Genomic DNA, 13,850 nt, shown 5'->3' on the forward strand with positions numbered 1-13,850 from the left:
GACATATGCACTCATAAACTACATGCAAGAAATCTTGGTCTATAGCTATGGTCAATGGCTAATAGTAGCTTTCTCATCTGATTCTACTACTTACTTAATATGTCTCCCAGATTTCTTATTTCCCACAACACAAAACTCAAACTTCTGAACATAGTTTGTAAGACCAACTACAACCTACTTCCCTCTGCCTCTGCAGCCTTGAACTAGTTTCTCTGAATCTCAGTGATATTGCTTCAGCTCCTCAGTGGGATTCTTACTCTAGTCAAGCCTTTCTGTGCTGTAATCTCATATGGAACATTCTTCGTAGCTCTAACTTGGCCTAGTCTTTCAGACCTCCCTGTATCCATCCATTGATCCATTGATCAAGTGCTTAGGAGAAGCCACCACGTGCTGAAGCCTCAGAATTAACAGTGAACTCACATACAGATACAATCCCTGCCCTCCTGCGCATTCATGCTTTAGCTGTACTGTACTCACCAAGCCTAGACTGGAGCTCTCGCAAATGGTTTTACACATCCCATGTTTCCCCTCTCTCAGCCCTGAGTTTACATCACTGAGAGACCCTCACTAGATTATAAACTCTGAGGGGCATGAACCCTACTTCCTAATCCTCAACTTCCCCAGACTGGCACATGAAGTAACTGTCCGGGTGACAATAATTTGCTGATGTGACTTGGTTCTGAAGCATACACTGAGCACCCAGTCTGTTAGGCAAGGCAGTGTGGAAGATCAAAAGGTACAAAGTCACATCATTCCTAGAGACCAGGCCAAGATGCGGCAACAACCTCAGGCCTTGGCTCGGGTTGTGCTAATGGACTGCTTCCCAACTCAGTTACTTAATCTTCTCAATTCTTAGGTACTCAGTGTGTGTGTGTGTGTGTGTGTCTACATGTGGTATATGAACAAGTGTGTCCATGCGAAGGTTAGAACAGGACACCAAGTATCTCCCTTTATTGCTATTTGTCCTACCATACTAAGACAGGGCCTCTCACTAAATCAATAGCTCGACATTGCAGCTAAGCTATCTGGCCAGTGCGCTGGTTGAATGTACCTGTTTACCCATCCAGCACTGGGGTCACAGGCGCCAGCAACCACACCCAGACCTTTATACTGGTGCTAAGGGTTTGAACTCAGGTTCCCAGGTTTGCTGAAAAAGCACTCTTCCCAGACCCTTCTTGGGTACTTTCAAGGTTCCGTCAGCTTTAGACTCACAAGCTCTAGGAAGCACACCACTTTCTAAGTGGCAGCAGTGCATATACAAGATTGTCAGACACCCCAAGAAGCCTGAGTCTTTCCACTTTCTCCTCTCTCCACATGCCTCCTGCTCCTTTGGGCCATTGTCCCTAAAGCTCAGCCCTCTTTCTTCAATTAAAATGGTCAAAGGCTGTGAGTGAACAAAAATCAGTCTAGTTGGGAGCTGGGTCTTACTAGGCACTTGTGTTAGATTTGGCCTCTGTGTTTTGAGGCAGCAAGGAAAACCATTCTCCTGTGTTGGAGCTTGGTTCTGATGCTTTGATTCAGTTGGGAATCTGTGTGTCCAAACGCTAAAGGTCCTTGTCCCCAGTTGGTTTTTTGATCAATCAATAAATATGGCAGTGGCCAATGGCTAGACAAAGGGAGACAGGGTGGGACCCTTAGAGTTGCTGTGCAGGCTAGGATTCAGGAGGGAAGAGATGATCAACCGCCATGGCTAGGGAGAAAAGGATGGGATGCAGGAGCTATAGGAGAGAAAGCCAACCAGCCTTGTGAGAATTTAGGGGTAGCCACTGGCCACTTCCCCGATTGGGCCGGGGGTGACAAGGGAAGTTTAAGGGGCACCCAGCCTTTAAGGTAGCTAAGGCATTTTAAAATTAACTGGTATGTGTGTGTGTGTGTGTGTGTGTGTGTGTGTGTGTGTGTGAAGCATGTGACCCACCAAGAATACAAAGCAGTGTAGCTAAACTCCACACTACAGTAACACAACCACCTGAAGAGATTTACACTGGGACCTTTTAAAAGGATTCTAGCCACCTCAGAGAGACTTAGCTAAGATGCTGAGTGCCCCTACTGCACAAAGAATCAAGTCGGTTGCTAAGAGAAAGAAAATGAGAGACAGAGAGCCATATAGTAGAGGCAGCAAACAAGTAATCAAAAGATAGCGTTTTTTTTTTTAATTTTGATTTAATTGTTTTTAAGAACAGAAGAGTGTATAATGGTAATTGTTTAAATGTTTTTAAATATACAGAGATATTAAGCTCCACAAAAGAGAAAAGGTAGGGAGAGTAAATAAAAAAATACTTTAAAGAAAATTAAAGCCAGGCATGGTGGCACATGCCTTTAATCCCAGCACTTGGGAGGCAGAGGCAGGCGGATTTCTGAGTTCAAGGCCAGCCTAGTCTACAAAGTGAGCTCCAGGACAGACAGGGCTATACAGAGAAACCCTGTCTCAAAAAGCAAAACAAACAAACAAAAAGAAGAAGAAGAAGAAGAAGAAGAAGAAGAAGGAGGAGGAGGAGGAGGAGGAGGAGGAGGAGGAGGAGGAGGAGGAGAAGAAAGAAAAAAGAAAGAAAAGAAAATTAAAATTCTTGCAAGGGCAAATTCTCAAATGGGTCAACTTGGAGTTTCTGGGATTGCCTAGCCTGATACAACAAGAATATAAGCCTATAAATAGGCTTGTAAAATAAGTAAAAGGGGATTTAAGTAAAAATAAATACAGAGATGTGTAAACGTTGAGGCTTTTGATCCATAAATTATAGGTCAAAAAGCAAGAGGTGGTAAAGAAGCACTGCCTCAATGGTTAATGCTCGTTTAAATTGCTTTAATTGCTTTGAATTGTTTTAATTATCAAAATGCATACAGTTATGAGTTTGGTGGTTATATTAAAATTTCTCTGGAGAAAGGTCAAGCTATACCTTTAATGATTTCTGTTACTGAACCAATGCCATGCTATTTTGGAAGAAAGGCTCTATATCTGTGTTGATAGAAAAGGAGAAAATGATTTGGACCCTTTCCAGAGTGATATGAATTAGATATGACAGGGGAAGACCCCTTAAAGATCACGAAAAATTCAAGAAAATCAAACAGGACAGGTAACTTGATCTGCTGATTTCTCAACATGGGAACAGCCCAATAACTGACTTACACATAAAAATGTCTCTAGCCAAAGCTTCAGCTAAAATGAGACAATAAATCTTGTTGGTTATAGGATCCTTAAGATCCTCTGTGCCCTTCTTCATATGGCATAAATAAAAAACTATCACAATCAGTTATTGATAAAATTAACTCATAAAAAAGACAGTTGTGTTTCAGAGTCTCAAACAAGGCATTTTCATCTTTAACTGATCTGTGCACCCCGCACAATCCGTACAAATATCTTAATGGTACTAAAATTTTGGTTGTGATATTCATATATTGCAGAATGTACAGCTTTGGCAAGATCTGTCCTCAGAGAGGCTGAACTGACCTGCTGTTCCAGCCCCTGCTTCCTGATGCTGTCCAGAGACTTGTGTCCAGAACTGCTTCAGGAATGGCTACTGATTCCAGATGATCTTGCCTCATTCAACCTTTCAGGTGGATCCATTCAGAACTTTAGTCAAGCCCTGAGCCTTCTAAGCATACAGAGACCAGATAAAAGATGCTAAAGCTGGCTTTCTTAAGTCTATCCAATTTTTCTAATTTTCCTACCCCTCTCCACACCTTTAAAGAATTTCTCAGCACCTCTATTCAACAGGAGGAAGCCACAGAGAGCTGTCAGCCTGATTCCTTGGGCTTGGATGTCTGGTTATGATTATTTTACACATTATACAAATTATAGATATTTTATGAGATAATTTGGAAATGGTCATAATTTTGGATGGGGAGAAAATAGATGGGATGGAATACTAAATTTATTCTTGAACAAAACATTTTTAGCCATAATCTTACACTGATAAAAATCTTTGGTTTTTTTTGTCTTTGTTTTTTGTTTTTGTTTTGTTTGTTTGTTTTCGAGACAGGGTTTCTCTGTATAGCCCTGGCTGTCCTGGAACTGATAGAAATCTTTGTAATTGATATAAAATTGAAGTTATAATTTCTTACAGAATTTATATATTGTTGATAGAGAATTAAGGTATTCTTTGGTATTAATTTGTATATTGATACAAAATTTGAAATTAATATTGTTACTCTTAGGTAGGCATTGTACCTATACAAGAACACAAGGGTTTGACCCAGTCTTTCTAATAGCTGCCATTACAAACTGTTTAACCTGATTAAATAACACAAGTTAAGGGCCGGGTAGTAAACTCATGGTTGTATTAGATTCTAATTGAATTATAATAAAGTGCTTTCAATTTACTCAAATAGAAGTGACTAAGAGTAGCTAAGGTTTAACAGTTCACATATACTTTACATAGATGGATAGTCCTCAAACACGTCAGAAATCCACGAGATATGACATTTAATGTTGTTTCATTATTAAGGATCATTTGACAAAGAGACATGTCTGCTCCTGACAGCGTCCCCATTCTCCTTCAAAGAAGAATTGAGAATCTCCATCTCCAGGCAAAGTTGCTCATTATGCTAAGGTAGCTACGGGGCAAAAATTGCCCTATCCATCGACAAGCAAAAAATACTTTCCAGGAAACGACACACAATGTGGAAGAGTTGACAGTTTAGCTCTGCCAAGACACAACAAACTAGTCCTTTATAGTTCCTGCTCCATTTCAAGGTCTGTAGGATGATTCTGGGCCAAAAGACTGAAGACAGATGCTCCAGTGTTATAAGGAATAGGGTCCTGGCCTGGGGTAGCAGGGGAAGACTTAGGAGTGCCCAGTCTTTGAGGTAGCCAAGGCATTTTAAAATTAATTGGCATGTGTTTGTATCTTCCACTCATGAATCCGAAGGGTTCCTGAGTGAGTGGCTGGAAGCACATGACCCGCCAGGAACACAAAGTGGTGTAAACTCCATGCTACACTCATGTCCCTATAATGAGCATTAAAGTGATATAATCTTTGGGAAGGTTATAGAAAAGATATTTTTAGAGCTTCTTTAAGTTCCTACCCTTCCTTTAGGGGCTGGAGAGATGGCTCAGAGGTTAACGGCAGAGCACTGGTTACTCTTCCAGAGACCCAGGTTCGATTGCTAGTATACAGACAGTAGCTCACAACTATCTGTAACTCCAGTTGCAGGGGATTTTCGGCCCTCTGGTGGCCTCTGTGGGCACCGGGCACACACATGGTACACAGACACATGAACAGGTAAAACCCCCATAGACATGCTATGTAAAGTGCTTTAAACATCTGTTGTCCAAAGGAGCCTTTGGCAAGAAGGTCTAAGAATGATCCAGAATGCTTCTGCCATTTGTTTGTGCTTCTCAAAACATGAGCACGGTGCTAAGGAAGACTCTGCTGTCCAGGTTTGTTTATCAGACATTCAGTCTTCCTAGTAGAAGGCTTTTAGGCCCAGGGTTTAGCTACCTCAAGGATAGAAAGAAGAAGCAGACTCACGCCCTCACACTTGTGTAGCAAGCAGTGTAATAACTGAGCCACCTCCCCAGTTAATATTTCTTTATGAATGTACATATTTGGCTACTTCTCTCAAAACTTCATTTGGGCAAGTCCTTTTTCTGGCTTTGCCATTAACTTTTCAAGGCTTGCCAGAATGCTCAGCACAGAGACACAGGGCAATTTCTTGATATTCCTTTTCTTTGAGATAGGGACTCATGTTGCCCAGGCTGATCTTGAACTTGCAATGTAGCTGAGGATGACTTTGAACTTCTGATCCACCGCACATGTCCCAGAATGCCATTTTATTTGGGACTGCAGAATGAACCTGGGGCTTTGCACTAGGCAAGTACTCTACCAAATGAGCCACATTGCCAGCTCCTTTTGAGTAAACTCTTGAAATCTTAAGAGAGAGAGATCCAAAGCCTTCATTTTAGAGTTGACAAAACTGAACCCAAAGAAGATAAATGACTTTCCTAGAATCACAAGCCAATGAATCAAAGAAGCAGTTTTGGAACTCATTCATTCATCCATTCATTCGTTCTTTTCTAAGCACCTGCTGTGCTTCAAGCATTGTCCCAGCTTCAGTGATAGAATGATGGACAGGACAGTCTCTGACTTCCTGAAAAAGTTGTATTGTGGTGGTGACTGCCCATAAGCCAATACCCTAACAGATGCTAGTGATAAGTGCTATGAAGACTGTGTGTCATAGATCTCTACCCTCCCCCCAAAAAATAAAAAAAAAAAAAAGGAAACCTAACCAGTCAGCCTTCAAACTCTTGCTTTTTTGGCTTTTGAGGGCCAGGCTCTTTTCACTACACCACTATGTCTGCCTGAAGTAAACAAACAAAGTCCTAATTTACAAGGCTCCCTCAGCTGCCTGTGTGTGCACTTGGTGGAGTTTACACCCCATGCTGTCCTGAAAGAGGGCCAACACCATCAGAAGCAGCAGCTGACTGGCTTGCCTGCTGAAACAGGTGTCCAGGCGCTGGCCAGACTGGCTTCTGCTGCTTTGAAACTTTACATCTGGTGCCGAAAGAGAGGAGGAGTGTGTTGGAATAAGACAGCTATTGAGCCAGTGGACTGAGGAGGGCTGGAGTTGGCTGATCTGGAAAATGATGCAAACCACAAGGGGACAGTCCTGAGGAGCCACCAGAGAAAACAGATGGATTTGAGCTGCAGGCATGACCACTATCTGAGCACCCTAGGCATCGCTGGGGAAGGCCTCACCACCGCTGGGGATCTGTTTATTTCTTTGTCAATCATGACATCCTCTGATGTTGCACTTAGGGAAACAGAATGTGTACTGTGACTGCTGGCTTCCCTCTGTACTGTCCAGGTAGGGCTGCGGCTGAAGCAAGGTTTTCTATTTGCACATGGAATGGCACATGGCCAACCTAGAAGGCAGGGGAGCTGGTGGATCAGAGGAAACCAGTAGATCAACAACTGGGCACTCTCCCAAGGTTGCCCACTCAAACACTGGCCCACCAGCACTCATTCCTCATTTTGTTATGACGTCAGTTTTGAGGCTGATGTGTTATTTTGTAACATAAAGTGGACACTTGAATAAAACTGAATTGGAAAAAAATTAATGAAGTATGACAACTCATTTTTCTTACAGTTGTAAGATTAATGGCCAAAGCATAGAGCTAGAAATAATAATAGTTCTTGTTGACCAACCACTGGGAACATTTATTATCTCTAGTCCTCACAGGAACCTATTCGCTTAGCAAAGTAGGTGACTCAGAAACTAACCTAGACCCTTAAGGCCTCTCAGAAACTGCATGACCAACCAAAGAGCATATACAGGCTGGATCTAGGCCTCCCTGCACATAGTAACAGATGTGCAGCTTGGTCTTCATATGGGTCCCAAACAACTGGAACAGAGGCTATCCCAAAAGCTGTTGCCTGTACATTGGATATGTTCTAGCTGGGCTGCCTTGTCTGGCCTCAGTGGGAGAAGATGCACCTAGCCCACTGAGACTTGATGGGGGGAGGGATACCCAGGGGCCCCCATCCTCTCAAGTAGAAGGGGAGGGGGAGGAGGGAAGGATTGGAAACTGTCTCTGAGGTAACAGTGGGTTGGGAATGTGGTTCCAGCTGTAGTGTTTATGCAGCATGCACAAAGGCTTGGGCCCAGTCGCCAGCACCACATAAATCGACAGTGGCAGGCACATGCATAACACTTGGGATGTAGAAGCAGGAGGTTCTAAGTTCAAGGTCACCATTGACCACTTAGTGAGTAGTTTGGGTTACATGAGACCCTATTTCAAAACAATTCACATTGATGGTAAATGGGCACTGAGCTCCATCTAACCAACACAACTCTGAAGACCAAATATATATATATATATATATATATATATATATATAAAACAATACAGTGTCCATCTCTAGGTGCTCTGGGACTTCTAAAGTATAGAGGCTGGGAGTCTATATAATTCATACTAAAAACTCGGCTACATGCCCGATAGCCAGTTAGGATATGGGAATTATACCCATTTCCCACATTTTAGGAATGAACTTTGAGGTTCATGGCAAAGACAGCCTTTATTGCTTGAGAAATATTGTACCACATGTCCCAAGTGCAATGACTTCAGTGGATGCCTAGCTAGGCAGCCTCTGGATTTCTTAATTCATATAACTGAGCTGACCACACTTTGTAACGCTGTTATCAAGTGTACAGAAACACCTGGCTATCCAGTAGGTACATGGTAAACACGGCTTGGGCTGGGCTTAGATGACCAGCCTGAGAGTATGGGTCACTTTGGCCCAGAGGATTCCAGAGAGCTGCTGTCATCCCAGGTCTAAATCAGAGTGTATGCATGTGCGTCAGAGAAGGGACCCCATGAGTCCTGAGAGGCACTGTGGAACCAATCCCATCTCCATGCTTTAACCAGGACCATGGCTCAGGCAAGAGCCAAAGGATTTCCAAACAGGAGATGACCCAACGAAGGCTAATCACCCCACGCTGAAGTCACTCCTAACGTTCTCCTGTCCTGGGTTTCCAGCGGGATCAAGGCAGTCATCTGTTAAGAATGGAACAAAATCCAACTTCAAATTCTTTTCCTCTGCTTGTCCTCTCAAGATGCAGTTGCAGCTTGGCTCTGGCTTCATGTTGTAGCTCACAGCTCTCTTCAGGCCGTTAAGGATGATTTTTCTAGTGTACGAATCTGACACATTAAAATTCTTTGCATAGTGCAAAGTCTAAACTATTTAGCAAAGACCCTGACTACTTGGCGTTCTAATCCTCTAAACTACTGATAACGGGAAGCTCTGTGCTCGCTCATGTCCCTGTCCCCCTCCTCCTTCCATGTGCCTTTCCCATTCCCACCTGGCAAACTACAGTCTGCTCAAGATGTCAACTCCAGCACTTCCACCCTGAGTTTATCTCCCCTTAATCCCTCAGGCAGGCAAGTCAGAAAAAGTTCAGGCTTCAAGTCAGAAGGTCCAGGGTCCACCTTTGCCCCTTCCAGGCTAGCCAGAATATCAGCCAAAGAAAAGGCCTCCTTCTCCAGCTGACTCCAGTTTTCCAGGTAAGGAGATAGATCTGGGCCATTATGGACAAAGGCTCAGGACCCTATAACACCATCCCTCACCCACGATCAGCAATTTTAAAGTTATTTGTTTTGATCCTTATGTGGAGTCAGTCTCCATACAGGTCTGCTAAGCACAAACATGTAAAGACGCTGGCTCTTCTATCTATTCATTTAAACTTTATTATTAAAAATAAATGTCGGGCGTGGTGGCGCACGCCTTTAATCCCAGCACTCAGGAGGCAGAGGCAGGCGGATTTCTGAGTTCGAGGCCAGCCTGGTCTACAAAGTGAGCTCCAGGACAGCCAGGGCTATACAGAGAAACCCTGTCTTGAAAAAACAAAAACAAAAAAAAAAAACAAACAAAAAAAAACCAACAATAAATAAATAAATAAATAAATAAATGAATGTCTCACCCTTTCTACTTTGTTGCAATCTCTTTCATTTGTGTGCATGCAGTTGTAAGCAAACATTCGAGAGCACACACGAGGGGCCCTAGGAATCCAGGTGTCTTCCTTGGTCACTCTCCACTGAACCCAGAGGTCACCGACTGACTGGTATCCGGACTCTGCCTCTTGTTAGGTAACACATGGGTGAGTGAGGACAAGGGAAACATCACAGTCAGGCTTTCTGGTCTGATAGCTTATTTGCTTTCTGAGCATCCCATCCAGACAGACCAGCAGCACACACAGCAGCACTATTGGTGTCTCACTGTACATTTTTTTTTTAAGCTGAAGGAAGTGCCCAAGTCATGGGTTTTGTTGTTTTGCATGTGTGGACATGTAGGTGCTTATGCATGTGGAAGCTCGAGGCCAAAGGTCAGCACCTGAGGTCAGTGTCATCTGCCACTATCTTCTACTTTACTGAGGTGTGTCTCTAGGCTAGTCCAGCTAGCTAGTTCAACCCCAGGGAGTACTGTCTCTACCTCCCGAGTGCTGGGATTACAGGCTATCCTATATGCCCACGTGGCTTTTACTTAGAAGCTGGGAACCTGAGCAGGTCCTCACACTTGTATGACAAATGCTCTATCCACTGCATACCCGTCCCGAGGTTCTGATCCTCTAAATGGAGACTATGGCTATGGCCTCACCTCTTTGCAAAACTGGGCAACAACTGTCCCTGGGCCACCTCCTACCTGTGAGGCTGCAGCGTGGCTTACTTAGGGCAGCACTGCCTGCTGTCCTTTGTTATCCTTACAAAGGCTGTGTCAACAGCAAGGCCAAGAACTGGATGAACTTCTCGAGGCAAATAGGATTCTTGATTTCAACTGAAACCAAATAGATGGATTCCTCCAAGAACTTAATTTACAGGGTTTCCTGGTGACCCAAAACGACTGGAAAACTTTATTTTTGTCTAAACGTCTTCTAAATTCTTTTAAAAATTCTTCCTAACATTTATTAGTCTGCTTATCTAACTTTGTAAGTTAGTAAGTATGGTATACAAAACATAATGGGCTGTTTATAGCCTCAAGAGCACTTGGTGGGGAGGCTGCAGAGAGGACTAAAATGAGTGGCTGGTTAAACATTGAGACAGGCTTCAAATTAGAACGTATGGGCTCTGAACAAGCCAGCGTGGTTTTCACTTATAAAAACGAGCGTCTCCACTAGAGCTGGCAACTTAGCTCAGCAGTTAAGGCTGCTCTTTCAGACGACCAGGTTTAATTCCCAATCACTATACAACTACTGTAACTCCAGTTCCGGGGGATCTGATGCCCTCTTCTGACCTTTACAGACATCAGACACACATGGTGCAGATGTAGCTACAAGCAAAACACCCATACAAACACACAAAAGAATGAGCATCAGTCATCAGTAGACGGTATAAACTAACATGTAGCCAATATGTAATTCCACATGGAGGGGTAAAACTGAGCAATGGAGTCCAACTGTCATGATACACACACACACACACACACACACAATCCTGCCTTCAATACTTCCCAATTCTATGATCTTGAGCAAACTGTTTTCTCAGGCAAAGCAGGAATAAAAGTGCCAGTGGACTAGAGACATAGTTCAGTAGCGTGTATGCCTAGTACGTACAAAGCCCTGGATTCCATCTCAGTACCACACAAACAGGGTGTGATGATCTATAACCACAGTCCCATCACTCAGGAAGTAGAGTGGATCAGGAGTTTAAGGGCACTGTTGGCTGCAGTGAGTCTGAGGCCAGCCTGGGATAACTCATCTCAGGGTTGTTAACAATGCATGCAGCAGTGCTTGGCACATAGAAGGTGCTTAAAATGAACTCTTTTCTCCTAGTTTCATGTGTCAAACTATAAGGTATTGCCCACACATTATCTTACTAATGGTTTGCATTTTAAGTGAAGACGCTGAAGTCAGGGGGCAGAACCTGGCCTACAGTCAATGCTGAACAGAGGCCCTTCTGCTTCAAGCTTACACTTCCATCAGAGAACCCTGCTATCCAGTGTGTCTAAACTGTTGGGACTCTACATAATCAAGGCGAACCTACAGAGAACCACTGTACAAACTGACTTGAAATATTCCTAGTTATTTGCTTCAAACTTGTCTGCAACTCTCCAGTCTCGGCGTGGACAGGAGCTATGTTAAAGACTCCCACTTGTACTTTTCTTACTTGGACCACAGTGTATAAATGGTGAATGAAGAGAACCCACAGCTGAGAGAACCCACGCAATGCTAACCGTTCCCCAGGGGTTTCCTGACACTCATCTAAGCATTGTCATTGTTGAACATTGTTGTTATAAACTAGTGTGTATGTGACTTGTCTCCAACATGGTAACTTACAGGCTCTTACAAATGCCAGTCTCTTGTCTGGGACTAAGGTGACGATCATCCAACAGCTTGAGGCTTTGCATGTGAAGGAAGGATCCAAAGCAGACATCAGACAAGGTGGTTTTTCCATCCTTCAAGCGCAGTCCAGGGAAAGGCAAGCCGCATGGAAGAAGAACCTTGAGAAAGCCCAGGAGACCGAAGGAAAAGCTGAAGAAGGGCTAGCCACAGAGAACTCTGAGCCTTAAAAAAGAAGGTGGTGAGAGCCAAGGGGAGGCCTCAAGGAATGAGGAGCCTGGCAAGGGTGAGGGAGAAAAATAAAGGAGGGGAGTGTGGCAGCTTAGGCTTGAAATGGAAGGGCAATTCTGGAGTTACGGTGGGTTCTGATCCAATGGAAAATTAGACCAGAAGCCTTACCAAGCTTCTCGCTAAGGAGCCTGGGTGGTCATCTGTGGGTGGCCCACACTTAAGAACACACACACACACACACACACACACACACAAAACTGGACAGAGACACAAGAGGGGAGAAGTGTCATGCAGCAGGGAGTGGCAAGAGCCGGTCCTAAATGCAGTTATTTGGGTACAATGTACCCTTCAGAGAGGGCACGGTGACAGCATGGGCTAATTTACAGAGCCTCCGGGTAATAACTCAGAAAGCAACACTCCCTTCTCCCAACAAAACGAGGCAGCCCCTGAAGGTTTCATGGTGGTAAAAGCTGCATTATACAGCATTCTGAGATCCCAGAACCAATGAAAAGAGAGACAAGTTTACTAAAACGAGTCTTGACACTGAGTGCATTTCTGGCAGATCCGTTATTAGACGCTAGTTCTACCCTGTCCTCAAGAAACGATTTGTTTCCTTATAAGGCTCTTCTCTTCTGCTCTCTGTACAAGCACCATCTTCTTAAAGGAGTAAAGCGGGGAGAACCTGTCCTGCCCCCATCCCACTCCTTGTGGTTCAAGCTAAGTAGAGGTCCCTACCACTGAGGGTGTCAAGGAACTATCAGCTCTCAAAAACCGATTCTGCTACAGAAATGCAAGCTGGAGTAGAGCGCCTGGGGAACAATGCACAGTTTTAGGCAGCCGCAGGAATGAACCAGCTTTAGCTCTGACAGTCTCTAATCTCATTAGCACTTTCCCACTACTAGACTTCAGATGCAGTATGCACTTCCTGACAGATATGCTCTCACAGTATCCAGGAGCACAGGACGTGCTGTCACATGGAACATCACAGAGTCATGAGAACTGACTTCTAATGGAATTAAAACAAACAAAAACCAAACAAAAACCCTCTCAACGTTTTTCAGTTGGTCTCCATTATCTATGGGCAAATTCCAAACTACTTAGCAGTACCCCAACGTCACATCTCAATGTATTTCCCCATTTTAAAATTCTACGATCTGGGAGCTGGAGACATGGCTCAGTGGTTAAGAGCACTTGCTGCTCTTACAGAGGGCTAGGGTCCCATTCCCGGAACCCACACGATGGCTGAGATGCCTTCTGAACTCCAGGGCACCAGGAACACACACAATGCACACACACTCAAAAGATACCAAACCTTAGTTCTACAATCTATCCTTTCACACCCAAAACCATGTTCTTTGCCTGGGACGTCCTCATTCTCCGTTCTTGGTAAAATCATACATGTCCTTCAAAGGACTGTGTGGTTCTCCCTCCAGCTCACCTTGAGACCCACCCTCTTGAAAGCACTGAAAGACCTGACTTATGTACTGCTGCACTCACTGCCCTGAAATTCCAATTTATAGATGCATGTCCACTGGATCCTGAAGACAAGAAACACATTCTAGTTTCTATTGTATCCTCATGTGTTCTGGTCAGATGCCTGGCATGTTACATGCAATAAATGTTTTAATGAATAGTAAATACTGCTATCTATAAGCATTTCTTTCAATAAAAAGAAAGTTCTACTGTTTAAAGCCTGTCATTAAGACAGGATGGCCATCTTCCCCTTTTGATCAGGTGTAAAGCCAGGAGGCCTCCATTTGGGTCATGTGCTGGGTAGCATTTCAAGGAGCTGGTAGCTGCCTGCATCTACCATCTGGAAAGCAGCAGCACTGAGTGCCTGTCACTGTGAACCA

Source organism: Mus musculus, chromosome 7, assembly GCF_000001635.26.
Source record: "Mus musculus strain C57BL/6J chromosome 7, GRCm38.p6 C57BL/6J".
NCBI lineage: Eukaryota > Metazoa > Chordata > Mammalia > Rodentia > Muridae > Mus > Mus musculus.